The following is a 25,832-nucleotide window of genomic DNA, read 5'->3' as shown; positions in this document are numbered from 1 at the left end:
AAAATGGATCAAGGATCTAGGAATTAGGCTTAAGACCCTTCACCAAATAGAAAAGTAGGCCCGAATCTCCATCACATTGCCTTAGGACCAGACTTCCTTAACAAGACCCCCATAGTGCAAGAAATAAGTACAAGAATCAATTAATGGAATAGACTCAATCTAAAAAACTTTTTCTCAGCAAAGGAAGCAATCAATTATGTGGTAAGAGAGACTACAGAGTGGGAGAAAATCTTTTCCACACATACTTCAGAGTACTAATCTCCAAAGTTTATAAAGGACTTAAAAAATTTTACACCCAAACTACAAAGAACCAATCAATAATTGGGCTAAGGAACTGGGCAGACATTCCACAGAAGATATACAGGCGATCAAAAAATATATGAAAAAGTGCTCATCATCCCAAGTAATTAGAGAAATGCAAATAAAAGCCACCCTAATTTTATCTATCTCCAATTAGAATTGCTATTATCAAGAACACAATCAATAATAAGTGTTGGCATGGATGTGGGGGAAAAGGCACATTCAAACATTGCTGGTGGAGTGGCAAATTGGTGCAACTACTCTGGAAAGCAGAATAGAGGTTCCTCAGAAAACTTGGAATAGACCCACCATTTGACCCAGCTATCCCACTCCTTGCTTTACACCCAAAGGACTTAAAATCAGCATACTACAGTGATGTAGCCACATCAATGTTCATAGTTGCTCAATTCACAAAAGCTACATTGTGGAACCAGCCAAGATGCCCTCAATTATTCAATGAATAAAGAAACTGCAGTATATATACACAATGGAATATTACTCAGCCAGAGAAAAGAATACAACTATGGCATTTGTTGGTAAATGGATGAGGTTGGAAAAGATCATGCTAAGTGAGATAGGTCAATTCCAAAAACCCAAAGGTCAAATGTTTTCTCTGATAAGTGGATGATGATATATAAAAAGGGGGGGATTGGTGGGAGGAAGAGAAGAATGAAGGAACTTTGGATGGTGTAGAGAAAAATGGGGTGGGAGGTGATGGGAGACAGAAAGATAGTAGAATGAAACAGTATCACCCTATGTATATTTATGATTACATGAATGGTGTGAATCTATGTTGTGTACAACCATAGAAATGAAAAGTTGTACGCCATTTGTGCACATGAATCAAAATGCAGTCTGTAAAAATAAAAAAAAAGTTAAAAAAGAACATACTTAAACATTACCTGTGGTTTATCTGAAATTCAAATTTAATGGGGTGTTGTCTGTATTTGATTTGGCAAACCTAGTGCTGGGTCAACAGCTATTTACCAACTAGAAGAGAAGCATTTCAATATTTTAGCAGCACATACAACCATCCTATGGGTCACCCTGTCTCCATTCTGGTCTACTTTGCCTAGAAGGATTAGTTATTTATAAGTTGAAGCTCTCCAGCAGAATGGGACCTTGTGTGACTCTTTCATCTTAGTACCTCTAGTAGCAAATATTTTAAAGCTAGAAATTTGGAATTTTATTACACAAAGGACCACAGGGAAAGGCAAACGGACTGAGGTCATCAGTAAATTGATCTCAGGATCAGAACCAGCCCCCTGGTGATCATGGCTGGCTGTTCCTCCACATGTGGACCTCTCTCTTAAGGCTGAAGCTTCAAAAAACTCTCATTTCTCTAGAGATGGAGGCTTCACAAGGAGAGAACTCTGGAAAAGTGGTTCCAACCCCCTTTTCTGTGAGACATTGCTTCAGGGAAATGAACGGTGGTCTCTATTATCCCTCACTGCCAGAACGCTGAGGCTAATGAGTCTTTCAGGGATGTTGAATGGGGTGATTGCAGAAGCAGAATCCAGATGTGGTACAACACCTCCATCTATCGGCCAAAAGAGTTGCAGCATCCTGGGCGCCCGTCATCCTCCTTGGCTTCCCCAGGTCCAGGAAAGGATTAGCTTGTGAGGGATTTTGCTTTTACACACTCACACACTCTGGCTTGCTCTATTCTTGGAAGCAGGTGCTTCTTGTTCAGTCCTTTCCTAATGCCAAGCACGCAATCTTCACCCACACATCACACCTTCCCTCAGTGGCTGCACCCCACCCTCCTTCACACACACTCTCCCCCACATGTGATGGCTGTGTCTAGGCTGGGTACTGAGAGCAAAGGCCTTGATCCCACCTACACCCTTCACCATCCCTCAAGGAGAAGGCCTGGGAACAAATGGAAGCCATGCAGAGCCCCATCCACATGGCTTCATTCAAACTAGTGAAACCACACATGAGGATGTTTCAGGGCTTAGCTGGATTTGCAACTAACAGAGGAAGGATGATGTACATTCATTGTGGGGGAGTTTGTAATATGTAACAATAGAGAAGAATATTCTTTTTTTCCTAAAGTTTTTTTTTTTTTTTTAGTTGTCAAGGTACCTTTATTTGTTTACTTATCTGCAATGCTGAGAATTGAACCCAGTGCACCACACATGCTAGGCAAGAGCTCCACTGTGCTACAACCCCAGCCCTGATCATGGTTTTGGAGACTTGCTGAAAGTGAAAAATACCTCATAACTAAGTAATCTGGTAGGATGTGCATCATCCAGGCCTCCTGCTGCAGGAAGATGGCCACCAGTCAGGGGAGCAACCAAAGGCCTCCTACATAAGCCATCTTGGATCACCTTCCTGGTGAGAAGGGCTTTGTGACAAGAGTTCCCCGTTTCTCTTGTTGAGCTGACTTTCCAAATAAAGTTACCTTCCTTGACTCAACACCTTGCCTCTTAATTTAATTGCTCAATCACGGGACAGAAAGCCAGACAGTAATTTCAGCAGCAACACGAGGTGCATTGATTTTTTTTTTGTTTTGCATTTTTTTTTATTGTAAACAAATGGGATACATGTTGTTTCTGTTTGTACATGGCGTAAAGGCATACCATTTGTGTAATCATAAATTTACATAGAGTAATGTTGTTTGATTCATTCTGTTATTTTTTCCCTTCCCCCCACCCCTCCCACCCCTCTTTACCCTCTATACAGTACTTCCTTCCTCCATACTTGCCCCCCTCCCTAACCCTAACTCTAACCCTAACACTAACCCTTCCCTCCCCCCCATTATGTGTCATCCTCCACTTATTAGCGATATCATTCGTCCATTGGCTTTTTTGAGATTGGCTTATCTCACTTAGCATGATATTCTCCAATTTCATCCATTTGCCTGCAAATGCCATAATTTTATCATTCTTTATGGCTGAGTAATATTCCATTGTATATATATACCACAGCTTCTTTATCCACTCATCAATTGAAGGGCATCTAGGTTGGTTCCACAGTCTGGCTATTGTGAATTGAGCAGCTATGAACATTGATGTGGCTGTATCTCTGTAGTATGCTGATTTTAAGTCCTTTGGGTATAGGCCAAGGAGTGGGATAGCTGGGTCAAATGGAGGGTCCATTCCAAGTTTTCTAAGGAATCTCCACACTGCTTTCCAGAGTGGCTGCACTAATTTGCAGCCCCACCAGCAATGTATAAGTGTACCTTTCTCCTCACATCCTCGCCAACACCTGTTGTTGCTTGTGTTCTTGATAATTGCCATTCTAATTGGGGAGAAATGGAATTTTGGGTGGTTTCGACTTGCATTTTTCTTATTACTAGAGATGTTGAACATTTTTCCATATGTTTGTTGATTGCTTGTAGATCTTATTCTGTGAAGTGTCTATTCATTTCCTTAGCCCATTTGTCGACTGGATTATTTGTATTCTTGGTGTAAAGTTTTTGAGTTCTTTATAGATTCTGGAGATTAGTGCTCTATCTGAAGTATGATTGGCAAAGATTTTCTCCCACTTTGTAGTCTCTTTCTTCACATTGCTGATAGTTTCCTTTGCTGAGAGAAAGCTTTTTAGTTTGAATCTATCCCAGTTATCGATTCTTGCTTTTATTTCTTGTGCTAAGGGAGTCCTCTTGAGGAAGTCTGGTCCTAAGCCGACATGTTGAAGATATGGACCTACTTTTTCTTCTATAATCTGCAGGGTCTCCTGTCTGATTCTGAGGTCCTTAATCCATTTTGAGTTTAGTTTTGTGCATGGTGAGAGATATGGGTTTATTTTCATTCTGTTGCATATGGATTTCCAATTCTCCCAGCACCATTTGTTGAACAGGCTGTCTTTTCTCCATTGCATATTTTTGGCCCCTTTGTCTAGTATGAGAAAATTGTATTTATTTGGGTTTGTGTCCATGTCCTCTATTCTGTACCATTGATCTACCTTTCTATTTTGGTACCAATACCATGTCATTTTTGTTACTATTGCTTTGTAATAGAGTTGAAGATCTGGTATTGCAATACCCCCTGTTTCACTCTTCCTGCTAAGGATTGCTTTAGCTATTCTGGGTTTCTTATTCTTCCAGATGAATTTCATAATTGCTTGCTCTATTTCTGTAAGGTACGTCATTGGGATTTTAATTGGAATTGCATTGAATCTGTATAGCACTTTAGGTAGTATGGCCATTTTGACAATATTAATTCTTCCTATCCAAGAACATGGGAGATCTTTCCATCTTCTAAGGTTTTCTTCAATTTCTTTCTTTAGTGTTCTCTAGTTCTCATTGTAGAGGTCTTTCACCTCTTTTGTGAGATTGATTCCAAAGTATTTTATTTTTTTCATGGCTACTGTGAATGGGGTAGTTTTCCTAATTATTCTTTCCAATGATTCATCACTTATGTATAAAAATGCATTAGATTTATATGCATTGATCTTATAACCCGCTGCTTCACTGAATTCACTCATGAGTTCTAAAAGTTTTCTGGTGGAATTTCCTGGTTCCTCTAAATATATAATCATATCATCAGCAAATAGGGATAGTTTGAGTTCTTCTTTTCCTATTCGTATCCCTTTAATTTCTTTGGTCTAATTGCTCTGGCTAGAGTTTCAAGGACGATATTGAATAGAAGTGGTGAAAGAGGGCATTCCAGCCTTGTTCCAGTTTTTAGGGGGAATGATTTCAGTTTTTCACCATTTAGAATGATATTAGCCATGGGCTTAGCATAGATGGCCTTTAAATGTTAAGGATTATTCCCACTACCCCTATTTTTTCTAGTGTTTTGAGCATGAAATGGTGCTGTATTTTATCAAATGCTTTTTCTGCATCTATTGAAATAATCATGTGATTCTTGACTTTAAGTCTATTGATATGGTGAATTACATTTATTGATTTCCTGATGTTGAACCGACCTTGCATCCCTGAGATGAAACCCACTTGATCATGGTGCTCTATCTTTTTAATATATTTTTGTATGCGATTTGCTAAAATTTTGTTGAGAATTTTTGTGTCAATGTTCATTAAGGATATTGGTCTGAAATTTTCTTTCCTCGGTGTGTCTCTGTCTGGTTTAGGTATCAGTGTGATATTTGCTTCATAGAATGAGTTTGGAAGGGTTCCCTCCTCTTCTATTTTATGGAATACTTTGAGAAGTATTGGAATGAGCTCTTCTTTAAAGGTTTTGTAGAACTCGCCTGAGAACCCATCTGGTCCTGGACTTTTCTTTGTTGGTAGGCTCTTGATGACTTCTTCTATTTCAGTACTTGAATATGGTCTATTTAAATTGTGTATGTCCTCCTTGTTCAGTTTAGGCAATTCATATGTCTCTAGAAACCTGTTGATGTCTTTGAAATTTTCTAGTTTTTTGGAGTATAGATTTTCAAAACAGTTTCTAATTATGTTTTGTATTTCACTCGTGTCTGTTGTGATATTTCCTTGTTCATTTTGAATTTTAGTGATTTGAATATTCTCTCATCTTCTCTTTGTTAGTGTGGCTAAAGATTTATCAATTTTGTTTATTTTTTCAAAGAACCAACTATTTATTTTGTCAATTTTTTGTATTGTTTCTTTTGTCTCAATTTCATTGATTTCAGCTCTGAGTTTAACTATTTCCTGTCTTCTCCTACTTTTGGTGCTGGTCTGTTCTTCTTTTTCTAGGGCTTTGAGCTGTAGTGTTAGTTCGTTTATTTGTTGAGTTTTACTTCTTTTATTAAATGCACTCCATGAAATAAATTTCCCTCTAAGTACTGCTTTCATAGTGTCCCAGAGATTTTGATATGATGTTTCTTTGTTCTCATTTACCTCTACAAATTTTTAAATTTCCTTCCTAATATCTTCTGTTATCCATTCATCATATAATAGCATATTGTTTAATCTCCAGGTGTTGGAGTTGTTTCTGTTTTTTACTCCTTCATTTATTTCTAACTTCAATCCATTATGATCTGATAAAATACAAGGTAGTGTCTCTATCTTCTTGTATTTGCTAACATTAGCTTTGTGGCATAATATATGGTCTATTTTAGAGAAGGATCCATGTGCTGCTGAGAAGAAAGTGTATTCGCTCTTGGTTGGGTGTTATACTCTATAAATGTCTGTTAAGTCTAAGTTATTGATTGTGTTATTGAGATCTATGTTTTCTTTGTTCAATTTTTGTTTGGAAAATCTGTCCAGTGGTGAGAGAGGCATGTTAAAATCACCTAGTATTATTGTGTTATGGTCTATTTGGTTTCTGAAATTGAGAAGGATTTGTTTGACATACATGGATGAGCCACTGTTTCGGGCATAGATGTTTATGATTGTTATATCTTCCTGATTTATTCTTCCCTTAAGCAGTATGAAATGTCCTTCATAATCCCTTCTGACTAACTTTGGCTTGAAGTCCGCATTATCTGAATTGAGGATGGATACTCCAGCTTTTTTGCTGAGTCCATGTGCATGGTATGTTTTTCCCCATCTTTCACCTTTAGTCTATGGGTATCTTTTTCTAGGAGGTGGGTCTCTTGCAGGCAACATATTGTTGGATCTTTCTTTTTAATCCAATCTGCCAGTCTATGTCTCTTGATTGATGAATTTAGGCCATTAACATTCAGGGTTATTATTGAGATATGATTTGTATTCCCGGTCATTGGTTCATTTAATTAATTAATTTATTTATTTATTTATTCGACACGACCTGGTTCCTCCCTTATTTGACGATTCCTTTAGGATGATTCCTCCCTTTGCTCATTTTCTTCTTTGTTTTTCATCTCTTCCTCATGGAATATTTTCCTGAGAATATTCTGTGATGCTGGCTTTCTTTTTGTAAATTGTTTTAGCTTTTGTTCATCATGGAAGGATTTTATTTCATTGTCAAATTTGAAGGTAAGTTTTGCTGGGTATAAGATTCTTGGTTGGCATCCATTTTCTTTCAGAGCTTGAAAAATGGTGTTGCAGGCCCTTCTAGCTTTTAGGATCTGGATTGAAAAGTCTGCTGATATCCATATTGTTTTCCCCCTGAATATAATTTGGTTCTTTTCTCTCACAGTCTTTAAAATTCTGTTTTTATTTTGTATGTTACGTATTTTCATTATAATGTGCCTTGGTGTGGGTATGTTGTAATTTTGTGTATTTGGAGTCCTATAAGCCTCTTGAACTTGATTTTCCATTTCATTCTTCAGATTTGGGAAATTTTCTGATACTATTTCATTGAATAGATTGTTCATTCCTTTGGTTTGTTTCTCTAAGCCTTCCTCAATCCCAATAATTCTTAAATTTGGCCTTTTCATGATATCCCATAGTTCTTGTAGATTCTGTTCATGATTTCTTACCATCTTCTCTGTTTGTTCAACTTTGTTTTCAAGGTTAAATATTTGTCTTCAGTGTCTGAGGTTCTGTCTTCCAGGTGTTCTATGTTATTGGATATGCTTTCTATGGAGTTCTTAATGTGGTTTATTATTTCCTTCATTTCAAGGATTTCTGTTTGTTTTGTTTTTCAATATCTCTAACTCTGTATTGAAATGATCTTTTGCTTTCTGTATTTGCTCTTTTAACTGTTGATTGGTGCGATCATTCAATGCCTGCATTTGCTCTTTCATCTCATCACTCAGTGCCTGCATTTGCTCTTTCATCTCATTTGCTTCTCTGATAATTTTAATTATGTACATTCTGGACTCTTTTTCTGTCATTTCTTCTGCCATGCTGTCATTGGATTTTATTATGTAACATCTAGATTTGTTTGGGGCATTTTTGTCCCTTGTTTTCTCATATTGTTCAGATATCAGTGGACCGCTGAGAATTTGCAGATTTCCTCTATTGTCTCATAATGTCCCTGAAGATTTCTAGTATATTTCCTCTTAGCCTTCAGTGGGCTGAAGTCTTGGAGGAAGTTGATAGTGCAGTGCTCCACAAGGAAGCTGCCTCTCTAGGGGTGGTGGCCTCAGGTGCAGTATATTCCCTGCTAGTGGGAAGAGGTGCCTCCACTTGTTGACCAATGGTCATCCAAAGGGGAACTAGGCTGTGGGCTGAGGCAAGGCCTGTTTCGGCCTGTGTCTCTGGTTTTACCGTCCTTGTGGGAAAACCTCACCCAGCAGGGAAGACTCACTCGGTGGGGAGGTCTCACTGGTCAGTTCCCCTCCTAGAGGTTCCCCTCAATCCACAACTACCACCTGGGCTGGGCTGCCTTCCTCTGCAATGTTCCCAGGGGCCTGGACCTACCTCCTGGGTCTGGGAGCCTCACCCTTCGCAGACGAGTCTCCTTAGGCTGCCTCTCCCCAGAGAATCTGCCCATAATCCTGGAACCTTTGTTCCACCCGTCAGCTTTCTCTGTGCGGTCTTCCACCAAGAAGCCTCCTAGGTCCTGGGACCCTGCTCTGTACCTAATTGCCTGGCTATGCAGCCCCTCCTCTGAGCAGCCACCTGGAGCCCCATACAATCATTCCGAGTCCCATCAACCTGCCACATGCCTCTTCCTCTGGACAGCCACCTGGTGTTCCTGTGCGGTCACTAGGAGTCCAAGCAACTCACTGCATGCCTCCTCCTCCCACCAACTACCCGTAACCATGGGCAGTCACTTCGAGTCCAAGTGACCCGCCCCATTCCTCCCCCTCTGGGCAGCCCCCCTGTTGTTCAGGAGTGGTCGTTTTGAGTCCAAACAACTCACCACTCACCTCCTCCTCTGAGCAGCCACCTGGAGCTCTGATGCAGTCACTGCAAGTCCAAGTGACCCACCACACTCCTCCTCCTCCTCCTCAGGGCAGGCCGTGGCATTCAGGAGTGGTCACTTTGAGTCCAAACAGCTCTCCTCGCCGCTCCTCCTCTGGGCAGCCATCTGGAGCCCTAGTGGTTGCTCCGAGTCCAAGCGCTGTGCTGAGGAGCCTCCTCTACGATGCTCCCAGCTGTCCAAGTTCACTGCTCCAGTGAGGAGAGGGGTGTCTCACTGGGCAGCTCTACTTCACAAAGTTCCCTGTGTTCTGGGACTACTGCCCCATCCAGGATGCTTCCCCAACTGGAGAGACTCACCCGGCTGCTTTGAGTTGGTCCCAAGTCTCTCAATACCTCCTCTTTTGAATCCTGAGTCCTGGAGCAACATGAAATGCAGCCACCCTCTAGTCAACCATCTTGAAAACCTCGGTATTATTTTTTCTGTTCATATGTTTGAGCTTTGTTCTGAGAGGCAGATATGTTGAAGTAACTTGATCCTGATGACTTGGCATTTTAAGATTTAGATTTTACATTAGTTTTTCTATGACCACTGTGACAAATTATAGCAAATTTAGTGGCTTAAAACAACACAAACTATCTTACATTTCTTTGGATCCTATCTCCAAAATGGGTTTCTATCAGTTAATATTAAATTTTCTCTCTCCTGCAGGCTCTAGGAGAGAATCCATTTCCTTCATTTCTAGCTCCCAGGGACTACCTACATGGCTTGGTTCATTATCCTCTTTTTCCAACTTCAAAACCAGCACATGGGTCAAGATCTTTTCATATGACATCACTCAGAGCTTCTTCCATTTATAGTTGTTTCCAACTGAATAATCCAAGGCAAACTCCCCATTTCAAGCTAACCTTAATTCCATCTATAATCTTAGTTACACTTTGACATATAAGCTAACCTAATCATCGATTTTGGGAATGAACACAAAGATATCTATGGAGGGTCATTTTTATGCCTACCATCAGCATTCAATCTTGAGAGAAATGTCCCCTACTACTAATGGAAAACGCTTCTGTTCTGTACTCCATGTTCTCAACTTAGGCAGTTCAGTAGGCTGGAAATTCATAACTCAGAAATTTAGTCATAACTCAGAAATATTCTCAAGGTAGTAAGCTGAGGCAATCAATTAAAGGGTCCACCTCATTTGTTTCCATATTTCAGAGGTCATCATTCTTTATTGCTTGGTATTTAATATGTATGATAGTTTGAATGTATCTCCCAAAAAGTATGTTACAAAATTAAATTCCATTATAGTAAAATCAAAAGACATTTAGGCCATGAAGATTCTGCCTCATTACTAGATCAAAACTGTTACTATGAGAATGGGTTTATTATCGTAGGAGTGAATTCCTTATAAAAGATTGAGTTTGACCCTCCACATGGGATGACATAGTACAAAGGCCCTAGTCAGATACTAGCCCCTTGTTCTTGACTTCCCAGTCTCCAGAACTGTAATAAATAAATGTTTTATATGTGTATGTGTACATATACATATATGGTGTATGTGTGTGTATACCTGGGATTGAATCTAAAGGTACTTAACCAGAACCTTGTAACAAGCCATTTTTAAAATTTTTGAAACAATTCTCACTAAGCTGCTTAGGACCTCACTAAGTTAGAGACTGCTGGCCTTGAACTTGTGTTCTCCCTGCCTCAGCCTTCAGGGTTGCTGGGATTGCAGGAATGTATCACCATGCCTGGCTTCTTGGCAAATTTCTGAATCTTCAGTATTCTGTTACTGCTACACAAATAGACTAAGACAATGCCTGAAAACTACTGGTTCATATAATTTGTCTGGAATGTTGTTTTTGGTGGCAGGGTGAATCTAGTTCATGTTATTCCATCTTGCCTAGAAATCTTCCTAGTATTTTTTGATTGGCTGTCAATCATGGTATTTGTTTACCATGTTGAGAGGTGGACATTTTTTATTCTGACAGGTATCCTTGAGTTTTGTTCTGGTATTCAGCTTGCTTCTTCAAAACAATTTTGGGAAGCTCTTTAGTTATAATACTCTACCTTACTTTAATAGTTGGAAAATATTTTGGAACCATATGCTTTAGTTGAGTCACCTTGCTTTAGTCTTTATGACCTTAGCATCATACATCTTTAAGAGATTTTACTCTGCTTCTTATAAGTTTTATGGTATCTCTTTACACTTCCCATATAGTAAGTGTCCTTTGGGGTAAAACTGGCTGCACATCTGAAGTCCCTCAAGTTTACAACTCATCCTCTATTTGCTCATACTGCTAGGATCTTTATTACCTTAACAGATATGATCTGACTAGACAAAGGTCATTCACAGTTCAGACACATAATCAGCAAATGGCCCCACAGGATAAAATGACTATTGATCTCAGTTCACCTTGGACAGTTTTAGCTTTTCTACTGTACTTTTAGTTCATCTAGTTGTAGTTGCTGCCACAGTTCTCTGCTGCATCTGAAAATAAGATGCTACCCTCAGAATCCTCTGAGCTCAGACTAGCTCTTGATCTGGTGAATCTCTGGATTGTCAATTCCCTTTATTTCATCTATAGATACTCTAACTGTAAATCACTCTCTCAGACAATCTACAGAATGCAACTCTGCTAACTGGGGAAGATAAACACCACCTTCAGGTTATCACACGCATTCCTAAACATTTGTGTATTTAAAATGTCCTTAGCCTGTCCAAATTCCCTTTCTCTTATTTTCTAAGGACAACACCCATGCCACTATTCAGTTCTAACTCCCAACTTATAATTGTGACCCAGAACTTCAATTTCATAATTGATAACAGAAACCCTGAAAAGAAGAAGAGCTGTAGGGTCACAGTTCTGAGTTATCAATGGGAATGGAAGTCAGAATTTCCCCCCATAAGATCCAGGTACACAGGCCTGCAGTAATATTCACTCTTTCAGATACCCAATATCTTTACTTGATCTTCTCACAAACTGTCACTATTAAGAACTTTGCGGGGCTGGGGAGATAGCTCAGTTGGTAGAGTGCTTGCCTTGCAAGCACAAGGCCCTGGGTTCGATCCCCAGCACCCCCCCCAAAAAAAAAGAACTTGGAAGCAGTAATGAAGGAAAATTAGATCCCAAGTAGTAGAGAAGTATGTGAAAAACTACTTGGGGTCTTACAATACATAGCATATTACCTTAGGCCTTCTAATTTCTGACAAAAGGAAAACTCAAAACAGGAACTTCTTTCACAATATGAATGAGTGCATGAAAAGTGCTAACTGAACATAAAACATGAAGCAGTTCATCTTCAGTCAATTTAAGTGCCCTGGAGTCAGGGGTGTTAGGCAAAGGCAGGTGGCACTGCAGAATTGCGTATGTGTTGCTGGATGGTTAACAAAGAGGCCAGACGGAAAGGAGAAGAGAGATTCAGGATGTCCCTGAGCCACCTCTGTCACTGGTCCTTGTCACTTCCAGAGAGGCAGGGTAGGTTTAGAAGGGATAAAGCAAAAGGTCACAAGTCAAGTAGAGCAGAAAAAGAGGCTTTAGAAAGCACAAGCCAATTCAAATTTGTCCTTGATGGAATCATGGTGTCATTTTTTTTCAGTAGCCAAAGAACCCAAGTCAATCTAATTTAGAAACCAATATATTTTTCTACCTTCCCCCCATACTGTATTATCCATAACAAATAAATCTCAGGTTGACACTTTGACCAGAGTATGCTGACACATATCCTAAATATGAGAAAAGGTGGGTAAAAATTCAAATTTAATTGGGCATGGTGGTGTATGCCTGTAATACTAGTTACTCAGGAGGCTAAGGCAAGTTCAAGGTCAAGCCTGGGCAACTTAGCAAGATCCTGTCTCAAAATTAAATAAAAATGCTGAGGTGGAGCTCAGGGGTAGAGTGCTTGCCTAGCATGCACATGCCCTGGATCTGAACCATAGTAAAACACACCAGCACACACAATCCTACCAAAAATTTTGTAGTAATGAGAAGCAGGTGAAAGAAAGACCTATTTGGTAAACATGGCATGATGACACAGAGGCTATAACATGGAATTAGGATAAGGAGACTGAATCTCAGTCCTTTCTGTTAATTACTAGCAATTTGACCTTCTCTGAGCCTTAGTTTATCTATAAAACTGGGGTTAAAAATAATAGTTCACAAGTAATTATAAAAGTGAAATTCAAAAATATATTTTTAAATTTTCCATATTACCATATAATCTAGTACAGTCACTCTACCAGTGATTTCCCTAATCTAGCTACACACATCTATGAAATAAAAGCAGTGTGCCATGCATGGTGGTGCATGGCTATAATCTCAATGATTTGGGAGGCTGAGGCAGGAGGATCACGAGTTCAAATACAGCCTCAGAAACTTAGTGAGGCCCTGTTTCAAAATAAAAATAACACAAAAACTTTAGGGATGTGACTGGATCTTGATGCTCTTATTTGAAATCTTTGGAGGTGGAGTCACTAAATCTGTATGCTCGCAAACTTTCCCAGGTCATTCTGATCACGACCAGCTTCGTTTGACAGCCACAGAGCTATATAACTTTATTCTAACAGCCTAAACCCAGACATGACAAGATAGAACAGAACAGAAATTTTCATCCCAGAATCTAAAATAGCAGAGAAAGCAAGAAGGACTCTAGAGCTAGAGGGGACAGGGCAAGTCTGGTCACATTTCTCCTTTACCTACTGTACAGGATAGAAGCAAGCATTTGGGTATATATGATAGTGGCACCTAAATGTAGCTGAATTCCACATTTAAAATGAGAGAAAGAAGTCTTACTATCACATTCAAGTATTCTTTGAACTAGAAGCTAAACATGACTTTCAGCAAATGATGTCTTACTGCTATGAACTCAAATAAGTAGGTGGCATAAAGGTTCTAGCGACCCAAAAAGAAACTGGGAAATAAAATAGACTGTTCAATCACTGGACAAGTCAGTCAGCCAGAACACAGTGAATGAAATTAAAAACAAATGACCCGCTGACTAAAAAGTAAGTTTTTCTTAACCATTACTGTCACCTTCAAGTAAAATGAAGTAACTGAGCAAGTAACCACTGCACAACATGTTACCCATAATCTTTCATATAGCTGAGATGTGAAGAACCAAGGATACCACTTGTCTTAACAGATAATGCATAGAGATGGTTCAGCATAACATGGGTGGGCTCAGGAAGTAAGGCTGGATCACACTAAGAAACAAAAAAATTTAAAAGAATACATCAGTTGTATGGACAAACCATCAGCTTACTCTTTCTTAGAGCTTTCTGGGACTGTTAAGAACACCTTATCTTTATCTCCTTTCAATAGTGTATCTGCTCCAGTATTTATCAATAATACATTCTTATTACAGAAAATTTAGAAAATTCTCAGTTCATGGCAGAAACCCTAAGCATCAAGATCTGCTAATCTTAACACAGCTAAAACAAAAATCTTACCTATGACAACTATGTAAGATATGCATTAAATGGCAAAAGTAATCTTAGAGTCAATGAGAATAAATACAGAAGTCAATTATATGCAAACAAAAGTGGTAACTCTTTTGTATATCCCCAAATGATAAGTATTCCTTGGAATAGAAATCTCAGAAATTAGTTCTAGAATACACTGTAGTCCTGATTTTTTTCAGAGACATCTATAAGCTTCGATTTTATTTCTTGAATAAGCTAACAAACAAGGCTTGATAAAAGTATTCTATAGTGCTATTCCTATGTATATGATTTATAATCTCAATATACCTTTATAGTAATCCCAACCTCTAGGATTACTGAATTTTGGCCAAATTAATCCTACAGTTCCCCAGATCCTCCAGCACTTTTATCAGGATACTTGCAGAAATATTAGTGTCCTTGTTAAGAATAAATTGGAGTAGGTGAGGAAGAAGGGTGGGTTGGGATTTGAATCTCTCTTCAGATCAAAATACATACATTTCTCGAACATAAGGCCCAGGGGGTGAGCTGGAAAGATATAAAAGATATTTCCACAAATATGAGCAAAAGTACAAAAATTAGGACAAAGCATAGAAAAATACATGGCCACTAATGTTAAATATATAAGTCATGAATCATAACTTTTAACCCATTGCATCTACAAGTGTCAAGTCGTGCAAGGAAAAAATTTCCTAACATGGCAAAACAATTCCATGAAGAGGAGAGGGGTCATAGTCTTGAGGTAAGGAAAGAGTTACCCTATTTATTAGATTTACAACCTTGGAAAATGCCTTTACTACAGTCAGTTTCCTCATCCATAAAAATAAAAAGAATCTTTGCCCTATTTCCAATGTTATTGAGGAAACTAAAAGATAATGGATGTGAAGAGGCCTTGCAAAATTTCAAACAATGTGAACAAATTAGATTTCATTTTTCCCCCACCCAAGCAATACATAACAAGGTTACAAACTCTAAGATTTCTGATACTACAAGAGCTATGTAATAGCCATTAAGGGAATGCAAATCAAAACCACAGTAAGATGCCATTTCATACTCACTAGGATGGCTATAATTAAAATGATTAACTGGCAAAGATGGAGAAGTTGGAACTTTCAAACTACAGTATTCCCATTGCCAGAGGGAATCTACAATAGCATAGCCACATGGGAAAACAGTTTGGTATTTCCTCAAAGAGTTAAACAGAAAGTTACCATGTGACTCAACAATTACATTCCCAGGTATATATCCAAGATATATGTGTCCACATGAAAACTTGTATGCTAATGTTTATGGTACCAAAAAACAGAAACAATACAAAAGTCTATCAATAACAAATAAACAAAATGGTATATCCATACCATGGTATATTATTGTGTCATAAATAGATACATGTTTCAATTTGGATGAACCCTGAAACATTAAGCTAAGTGAAAAAGTCTCACAAAAAATATCATGAATAGACAAATCCATAAAACAGAAAGTAGAATTGTGGTTGATAGGAGTATAAGAGAGGAAGAAATGGAAAGTGACTGCAAATGCATACAGGGTTTCTTCTGGGGATGATAAAAATGCTCTGGAACTAGTGGTAATGTAACACAACTCTGAGTATACTAAAACTTATGAAACCATACAATTTAAAGGATAAATTTTATGGTATGTAAATTATACTTCAAAAATGGAAAAAATAATGCATCATAGAAGGAAAAATTTAACAATAAAGAAAACTGATTTTGTTTAAAGATTTAAAAAAAATATTTTAGAGTCTCCAGTGGAAAATTATAATAGTTCATTTAAAGAACTGATTTCAGTTAAACATATATGAAGCAAAAGCAAAATTAATAAATACAGTGATATTACACAATATCTTAAAAACTTTCCATAGCACATCCAGTTATTATATCATGTAATCCACAAAACATTGCTGGGAAGTACACAGAATAGTTTTTTTTAATTTCCTTTTCATCATCATCATCATCCAAAAAAAATACAAATTGGTTAAGTAACTGGCTACACTAAACTTAGTGCAAATTAAAACCTAATAAAAATGTATTCTAAGGCTCACCTGAATGGATTGCGAAATTAGGTGAAAGAGGGAAGTGAGAAATATCAAAAGTATGCTAGTCTTCTCTCTGTATAGTTATGATTGACTATTATTCATTGGTTGCTTTGCCAGAATCATATAATGCGAAAATGTAGTTACCAGTGGCCTCATGATTTAATTTGGTATCTTTAAACCCTTTTAAATCTCTGCCTACCAGTCAAAAAGAATGTCTAGCTTAACTTTGAGAGCTTATATAATGAAAACATTATTATCCAAAATTTCCTAAATAATTATACTATGCAGTTTTGGAAACAACATGTCACCCTTATGCCCTGTGATTATTAATATGTTCCACTTCAGAACTTGTGAGTGCTGCGAAACACTGAGTCCAACCCCTGATTTTACTGTTATGGAATACAGAACCAAAAGAATTGAGGGCCTTGTCCACAATGGTAAAACTACTTAGCAGTAGAGGCAAGTTTTGAATTCAAAGTGAGAATACTCAGCATAAACACAGTTCCTTAGACAGGCATATCTCTTACTGTAAAGTAGCAAAATGGTAATTATGAATGTGGTTTGGAGAATATTTGCATTACTGACATACTAAATTAAGTAGAGATGAAGGTCTTGGAAAAATAATATTATAGGAAACAAAAGGAGCTGGGGATTTAGCTCAGCTGATAGAGTGGTCTTGAAAGCACACGGTCCTGGGTTCAATCCTCAGCACTGCAAGAAAAAATAAAATAAAATAAAATAAAATCAAACAAAAGTATATAGAGATCTTTTCTGATACCAGGGAATTTTTTAAATCAAAAATTTACAAAATTTTGATTATATGCAAAAGAATTGCCTGATATTGTGTGTGTGGTTGTTTTTTAAGCTACTTTTCCCCAATGACTACTATACTTGTAGGGTTTCATAAAACTACAGAACTTACAACTGATTTATCAAACTGGCAGTTTAAGCTGAGGCAGCTTAGTAAGACAAATGAGGCACATCTAGTCTCTGATGGATGATAACACCAGAGGTCAATGGAAAACTTGAAATATTACTAGAAAGAGTTTTCAAACAATAGGCTATAGCCCACTATTGGTCTGTAAAAAATACAATAGCAGCCATGTTCTGTGGCACATGCCTGTAGTCCCAGTGACCCAAAAGGCTGAGGCAGGAGGATCTCAAATGCAAGGTCAGTCACAGCAATTTAGTGAGACCCTATTTCAAAATAAATGGGGTTGTGCTTATGGCTCAGTTGGTAGAGGGTCTCAGAGTTCAATTTCAGTACCTCAATAAATAAATATTTTTAAGAAACAAAAGAATACATCGCAGGGAATAAAGGCAAACATTATACCACATATTACACATCTGTATATCTGTGTATGTGTGTATTGGGCTGCAATGCAAAATAAATGTCTTACTGTAGATACTTGGTTAAAAAGTTAAAGTACACTAGACTGAGACTCTTTTGGTATAAAGAATAGGATCTAAATGTTTATATAAGAAATATGTGCACATATATAAATGATTCAGAAGATTCCTGAGAAGAAATGAAAATACAAAACAAAATTAAAAGATTACTTTCAAGAAGGAAATTTAAAAACCACTTCGGTTTTACAAGAAAGACAAGGCAAAAGAGAGCAAATATTATAAAATTACTTCAACAAGATGTCTCACAGCTTTCCATGAATCTAGTTTTTGTTGAAGTATCAAACACCTCAAAATCGGATTTCTTGACATGGGTCAAATTGGTAATCCTGCCAACCTGACTCATAACCATAGACTGAAACAATGAGCAGAAAAAAAAAATTCTTGAATTCCCTTTTCAAATCCCTCTCTTCCACCCATCCTCCTCTCTGCATCTATTAAAGGTTACAAATGATCATACTCAGCATCTCCATCTTTTATTGAGAGGAATTCTTTAGGGTAAGGGAACTACTACCATCAATTCAGAGAGCAATGATAGTTAAAATGAGGCTGCTAAGTCATGGTGACCTTTGGAAATCAAAGCCTTACCTCTGATGGACCATGAACCCACTGTCCAACTACAAAAACTTGTATTGGTTCTCTCCCAGCAGAGAGATCCAAGATGGCAATGAAGTCATTATGGCTGTAGAAGAAAACAGAAGGTCAGTCAAGTTCCTTTAAGAAGACAGAATATAGAAAACCAAGTGGTAATTATAGTATTATGCCAATGACTTCCCATATCCCTAAGCCACTGTGTCCCTTGTGTAAAAAATAATGTATACATCCAATCTCTTTATCTATATCATCTTGGACATATGTTTCCAACCCCTCCAACAACTTTGTTTCTTAAGCCAATGCCTAGAAAAAAATAGTCAATGATCTCCCAAAATGGTTCACCTTGGTATAACTATTTTGCTCTAGCAAAACAGAACCCTCACAAATATAAGCACCTTAACATACTTGGGATATAGGAGTCCTTAAGATACTTTCCATATTTTGGTGAGCCATTACTGGAAAATGACCTATCTGGTTATCTGGGCCATTCTAATAATCAGTTAATTCATCATTGCTCTGCAAGTACCACATAACACTACCACCTCTAATTTTACAGTGCATTTTGCTTTAGCACAGAAGTAACAGAAAGATTCTGTCAGTTACAGGCTTCCTCCAAGCATAGAAAAGACTTGTGTAACACCATCCTAAAGAATACACCCACAAAGCTGTTATAAATTCTCTTGAGGTAATGAGATTCTAAGTGGTAATGCATATGACTCACAATGAGGTTAAAAAATAATGCCATAGATACTAAGTGGTCACAGAATAGGACATATTCCAAAGAAAGCATCTAGAGTGTGGAGATGGGAAGTCTAGCCTGTTCACTTCTATTAGAAAGGATAACAGGTCAGGCTCTATTCCTGGACCCCTCAGACTCAACCAAGACACTTATCTTCACCTCTTAATCAGTAGAATCTTGGTGCTCCAGTTAGTGAAAGACCCAGAAATGAAGACCTCCTTGCCTCCTTCAGACCAGTGGATAACAGTAGGCTGGGCCTGCTGGGTGGGCTTTATGGAGTCATGCAAATCCTGCTGCCATGATACAAACTCTTTGCCCCCAGGGAGCTGTAAGAAGGAATAGGTTATCTGTAGAATAAATTGTGACCCAATAATTCTTAAAAATATCATTCTCCTTCTTAGAGTAGAGAGAGGTGCTAGACTTCAGCTAAGGAAATAAGCCTTAAAATTAGAATAAATCAGATTTTTAGAAACCACAGAAAAAGAACTCATCTTGAACCAAAAATGGTCAAAGGGCTTATGCTCAAGTGCTGCATAAATCATATTCTAACTTTTGAGTTTGCATAAATTACTTACCCTTCAGAGCCTCAAGATTGCCCTTAAAAATAAAAAAGAAAAGAAAAAGAAAACCCTACTCCCTACTGCCAGTTTAATTCATAGGCAGGCAATTATAACACACTTCTGAGTACCTCTTAAGAGAGAGAAAAAACTGAAGACCAAAGATGGCTATATTTTTAAAAATTAATTCAGGTATATATTTTTCACAAGCAACTATAAACAGATCTCAATCATCAACTGTAAAGAAAGTTACAGATACCAAACTTCATGAAAAAATTATAAACTCTACTTTAGATAAGTCACAAAAAGAAGAGATATTAAACATTTAATATTAAAGGTCTGGGGAAGTAGCTCAGTGCCAGTGCACTTGACTAGCCTATGTGAGGCCCTGGGTTCAAGCCCCACAAATACAGATTAATCAGTTAATTAATAAAATTTTTAAAAAAGACCACTGATTTTATAAAATGGAGAAATAGTGGGTGTGAATGTAGCTTAGCGGTAGAGGACTTGGCCTAGCTAATGAGAGACAGTACTAGAACCAAAAAGTGGTTATGAAATCATACTTGCTCACCTATGACAGGTTTATTTTATTTGAGGTATAGGAATGCAAACTTTGGCACCTCAAACAGTGACAGACAATAAAAACATTTCCTTTAACAAAAACAATTATATAATCAAAATATATAATCAAATAAAGTTTGCAGGATTCTGAAAAATATTAACTCCTTAGTTTATTTTTTTTATTACCATAAATTTAGACCAGTAGTTGGCAAACTGCAGCCAGTAAGCCAGGTGCTTTTATAAAGTTTTTACTGAAAAATATCTACACTCATTTGTATGACTATTATCTACAGCTGTTTTCATGCCACTGTGGAAGGAGTTGTGAAAGATTGTATTATCTACATAGTCTAAAATATTTACCATGTTGTCCCTTACAGAAAATATTTGCTAAGCCCTGCCTTAAACTGGTAACAGGTAAAAAGTACTTTACACTGTTAAGTAAAGATATTACCAAACAAAATAAAGTGCATTAAAAAAAAAAAAGACCAGCTAATTTACTTAGGATTTTTTTTGTGTGTAGTGGTGGTGGAGAATGGAAAAGTCTACTTTCCATACTGTCTCTCACTATTCCTCAAAACTACAGTCTGAGAAACTAGGCACATGATCTAAAATAAAATTCAAGGTCTGGGGTTGTAGCCTGGTGATAGAGCACTTGCCTAGAATGCATGAGGCTTTGGGTTCCAGCCCCAGAAGCACAGATTAATTACTTAATTTACTAAAAGAAAAAAATCTGAAAAAAAAAAACTGAAGAGGCTTTTACAATATTACAAGGAATTAGCATAAGAAAAACCCTAGTATCCATATTCTAAAAGCAATGCATTCTGTCTGACAGGCTGCATTAGACAGGAATTTTTGCATATGCCTAAGAATAACCTAAGATTCTGATTCAGACATAGGATCTGGGAATCTATTTTTAAAATCATCCCTGATCAGACTGTGATTATGTTAAAATAGAGAGAGAAAAAAACCTCTTATTTTGAGGTACATCATAATTTGTTATGACATCTGGAATTTGCTTCAAAAAATTGGTGGAAAAAATTGGTGGAGAAATAGTAGATTAGGGTATGGATTATATACATTATTCATGCTTTCATCTATATCTAAACTTGGTAAGAGGTACACAGGGTTCTTTACACTGTTCTCCTTACTTTGTGAATGATTCAAATATTCCATAAAGTATTTAAACAAATCTCAGGTGATTCCAATACATAAATAAGATTGAGAACATCTGAATTAGTCTGCTGCAAAAGGCTGGCATCCAATGGAGGCCCCACCGCCACTGTTTCTATCAATTATTTTACAACTTAGGATTTTCATTTAGAATCTGAAAGCCACAAACTACTAATGCTCCAACATTTGGAGCAAAGAACTTCCACTTATGACATGACATTTCTGTGGTAGGATTTAATGCAACTGACTATAAAAAAGGTTGATTGCTTTAAGTAAAACAGCAGAACCACTGATAAAAGAGGCAAAACAACAATTAACATTATAGTTTGAAGAGGCTTTAGTAAAACACGGAAGAAATGGGTTGGTCAAAAACCCTTAGATTTGCATGGGACCATAAGAATTATATGAACCATTTTCTTGTTTTCCAAATGGCAAGAATGGAGTGAGGAAAAGAATGATTCAGAATAGGCCCCAATTCACACAGAAAAATTTGGCTTTAATTCAGGATACCAATGACTTCAGTCATGGTTTGACAAATATGATGTATTTAAATCCTGAGTCATTGATGTAGGAAAGGGGGTAAAAATACAATGAAGTTGATCACCTTGGGAAAGTTTTAAAGAAGTAAATACAGATGGCTGGGTAGACAGACCACATGATGAGGAAGAAGTTCTGAAGTGGGAGAGGAAAGAAAGGAATGGAGAAAAAGTCCCATGAAATGCCCCTTTCAACCACTCTTATTTCTCCCTCTATGATGATGTTCTCAATTGGGATCCAAAAAAAATAAACCATAGCATCCAAATTCCATGTACTACTGCTGTGGCAAATAAAACTAATTTCTCTATAAAGCCTCAAACATATCCCCCAATTTCCTCAATCCCTCCATTTTTCTATTTCACCCCTGAACAACCTACCAGAAAGAATTAAATGTATTTATGCTGACCCTTCTAAGTTATTAGAAACATTAGAATGGTAATCACGTTGCTGTCAGCTCCATCTGTCTTTTCTGTAGGGGGGGACACAATTGACCTCTTCCTGTAACTCCTTCAATTGAAAGCAAGGTTTTCAGGGAAGAAATGAATTGTTGTAGGCTAAGGAAAAATTTTAAAGGACTACCATGGAGTGGAGCTATCTGGGAATCACTGGCTCTCCCTCTTGAGAAGTTGGTCTGAAAGCACAGCTGGCCTGAAAGCATAGTCACCACAACTACAAAATATAGGACAAAAACTGAACAGTCAACTAAATGATGCCCTTTATTGATCTCCAAGTCTAGGCACAGTATTCTAGTTAACAAGTGGTGGGTGCCCACAGCCATGCCAAGGAGGAAGATAACCAAAAGTGCAGAGTTCCTAAAAGAGCAAAAAGGATCCAAACAAATAGAAAATTCCAGGAAAAAATCACTTAGCCATTTCAAGGAAAATGTAAGCAACTTAGCTAGGGCCAGTGGCTCAAACAATCTACCCCCTCAAGTTTTCCACCAAAGATTACAACCTATAAATTGTTAGAAGATTCAAGGATGGTGAGGGCGGGGGAGAAGTCTATGGTTCCTGCCCTAAATATGTGGCTTGAGGCTTGGTCAAACCACCAAGAAAAAAAAAAATTCCACGTTTGCCTTATATTGAGGCAGCACCACAAGAAGAATTTACGATTCAATGCCTCCCTCCCCGGAATATCCCTTTAATTAAAAAAAAAATATTCCTGTAACTCAGTTTAGTGTGTTGAAAAGGAGCCAAGGAAAGGAGGAGGAGTCCAGAAGCCAAGTAGCAGCTGCGCCACCACGGTAGGGGGCACGGAGATGAGTACCTTGCAGTCCAGCAGGCTGAAGACGCCTGGGTCACTGATGCTCCCCACCATGATCTTATGCTCCTTGCCCAGGGCATGGCTGCGTTGCCCTCTGCGCATGCAGCCATGGTGCGGTGACGCTCCACAGACACCCGGTCGCTGGTGATGTTTCCCCTGGCTGCAGCTTGATTCAGGGTCCACTTAGTGCAGAGAGCTACACCCGGCAGGGAACAAACAACCCAGTAGCCGTGTGAGGGGCACCCCAGCCCTGCCTCTGAGCCTGGGGACCCGGGAAGCGAATCCCCGCCACAGGAAACCGTGCCCCATGGTCCCCAACCTCACCGCCTACAGGAACTCCCGCAAGCCCCCCGGGTCTCCCGCAGCCCCCACTCTGGAAACCCGCCCTCGGGACTCCCCCGCAGTACCACGCCCACTCCTGCACCCGGATCACCTCCAGCGATGCGCTCCCTCTTCCTGGCACCACGGGAGTGTTGGTGTTTGGCCGTTGGGCAAGCAAGGCCACCAATAAAGTTATTGAAATTGAAGCTGAACTCCTGGCCAGGGATCTGGGTTTCTTCTTAAAATGGCTACAAGTTCCTTGGCACGAGGCCACTCCTGTGCACTCCTGCAGCCGGCTACCCACGGCTCCCCAGCTCACCCACCTCTCTAGCTGCTGCCACCTCCATGGTGGGTGCGCACAGCCTCCAGCGCCTGCGTGGGTGTGCTGGACAGGGACCGCCCTGTGGGGTCGCCACAACCGAAGCACCAGAGCTGTGGGCCCAGCGCTGCCTGGTGAGTGGACAGCTCAGAGGACGCCAGGGCCTCAGTGCCACAGGACCAGTGCAGCTTTCTCTATGGCTGCCTCACGTGGCATCAGGTGTGCTGAAACATTTTATGAGTCGCATCTCTGAGCGGTGACCAGGAGAGGAATAACACCATGGACTTCATCTCCAGACAGAGGGAATTAGAGGTCAAGGTTCTAGACTGATATTGTGCAGAGCCACAGGAAGAAGTAGTCAGCCTGAATTGGGGTCCTGGGGAATAATTTGAAATGGAGTGTCTAATAGTAAATAGACCCTGACAAATTAGTGAATTGTTAGGAGAATGGTCTTATAAGCTAAGAAATAACATTTTTGCAATGATTAACTCCAGAAGAAATAAACTCCAAGAGAAAGAGCAATAAAAAAAAAAAAATAACATTAGGAGGCACACAAAATGTATAAAAATGTCACAGACAATTCTAGGGTTGGGAGGAGACCAAGATTTTATGATAATGGGACTTATCACTCCCTGTGAGCAACCTTTATTACTCAATATGTGTTATATATACAGACCAGCAGCATTCATGTATAACCTGGGAGCTTGTTACAATCTATGCAGATCCGAGGTCCCATCCTCATGTACAGAACAAGAATCTGCTTTTTTTAAATTGTAAACAAATGAGATGCATCTTGTTTCTCTGTACATGAAGTAGAGGCATACCATTTGTGTAATCATTCATTTACATAGGGAAATAATTTTTGACTCATTCTGTTTTTTCCCTCCCCCCACCACTCCCACCCCTCTTTTCACTCTTTACAGTCCCTCCTTCCTCCGTTCTTGCCCTCATTCCACCCCCCATTCTGTATCATCATCCGCTTATTAGCGAGATCATTCATCCTTTGGTTTTTGGAGATTGGCTCATCTCATGTAGCATGATATTCTCCAACTTCATCCATTTGCCTACTAATGCCATAATTTTATTATACTCTATGGCTGAGAAATATTCCATTGTGTGTGTATATATATATATATATATATATATATATATATATATATATCACAGTTTCTTTATCCATTTGTCAACTGAGGGGCATCTAGGTTGGTTCCACAATCTGGCCCTTGTGAATTCAGCAGGTATGAACATTGATGTGGCTGTGTCTCTGTAGTATGCTGATTCTAAGTCTTTTGGGTATAGACCAAGGAGTGGGATAGCTGGGTCAAATGGTGGTTCCATTCCAAGTTTCTAAGGAATCTCCACACTGCTTTCCAGAGTGGCTGTACTAATTTGCAGCCCCACCAGCAATGTACAAGTGTACCTTTTTCCCCACACTCTCGCCAACAAATACTGTTGCTTGTGTTCTCGATAATCACCATTCTGATTGGGGTGAGATGGAATCTTAGTGTAGTTTTGATTTGCATTTCTCCTATTACTAGAGATGTTGAACATTTTTTCGTATATCTATTGATTGCTTGTTGGTCTTCTGTGAAGTGTCTGTTCATTTCCTTTGCCCATTTGTTGGTTGGATTATTTGTATTATTGGTGTAGTTTTTGTAGAATCTGCATTTTAACAAGTGTATTTTAAAGTGTGAGAATCACTGCTTTGACAGTTGATAACAGCATAGATCCAGATTTGATCCCTTTTCATATTCTGCACACACCGTGTAGAAAGCAAGATATCAGTAAACATTTGCTGAGTGAAGAGTACAGGAATACTCCTCACTACATTTCTTACAAGATATGCCACTTAGGGCTAGTGATGGGGAAGGCAGCCAAAGCTGGGGAACTCCAAGTCACACAGGCCATTGTTTCTGAGTGAGTGGCATTGTTTGTTGTAAAGTCCATTCTTATATTATGAAG

At 38.6% G+C, this 25,832-nt stretch overlaps 1 pseudogene across 1 annotated transcript; it reads right to left on the bottom strand.

Moving 5' to 3' along the window:
* Window positions 1–13,986: 13,986 nt before the first annotated feature.
* On the bottom strand, window positions 13,987–24,001 carry LOC306652639 (5'-AMP-activated protein kinase subunit beta-2-like; annotated as a pseudogene). The gene is made up of 7 exons: window positions 23,555–24,001; window positions 23,234–23,426; window positions 19,302–19,468; window positions 18,398–18,491; window positions 18,041–18,164; window positions 14,751–14,874; window positions 13,987–14,109 (listed from the first exon to the last, which is right to left on the bottom strand). The product of its transcript is annotated as a 5'-AMP-activated protein kinase subunit beta-2-like (transcript).
* Window positions 24,002–25,832: the final 1,831 nt, after the last annotated feature.

The sequence above is a fragment of the Sciurus vulgaris genome (genome assembly GCF_902686455.1).
Source record: "Sciurus vulgaris genome assembly, contig: HiC_scaffold_375_arrow_ctg1, whole genome shotgun sequence".
Classification (NCBI taxonomy): Eukaryota; Metazoa; Chordata; class Mammalia; order Rodentia; family Sciuridae; genus Sciurus; species Sciurus vulgaris.
Note: the sequence above shows the minus strand (reverse complement) of the source record. Positions and strands in the feature narration are given on the sequence as shown.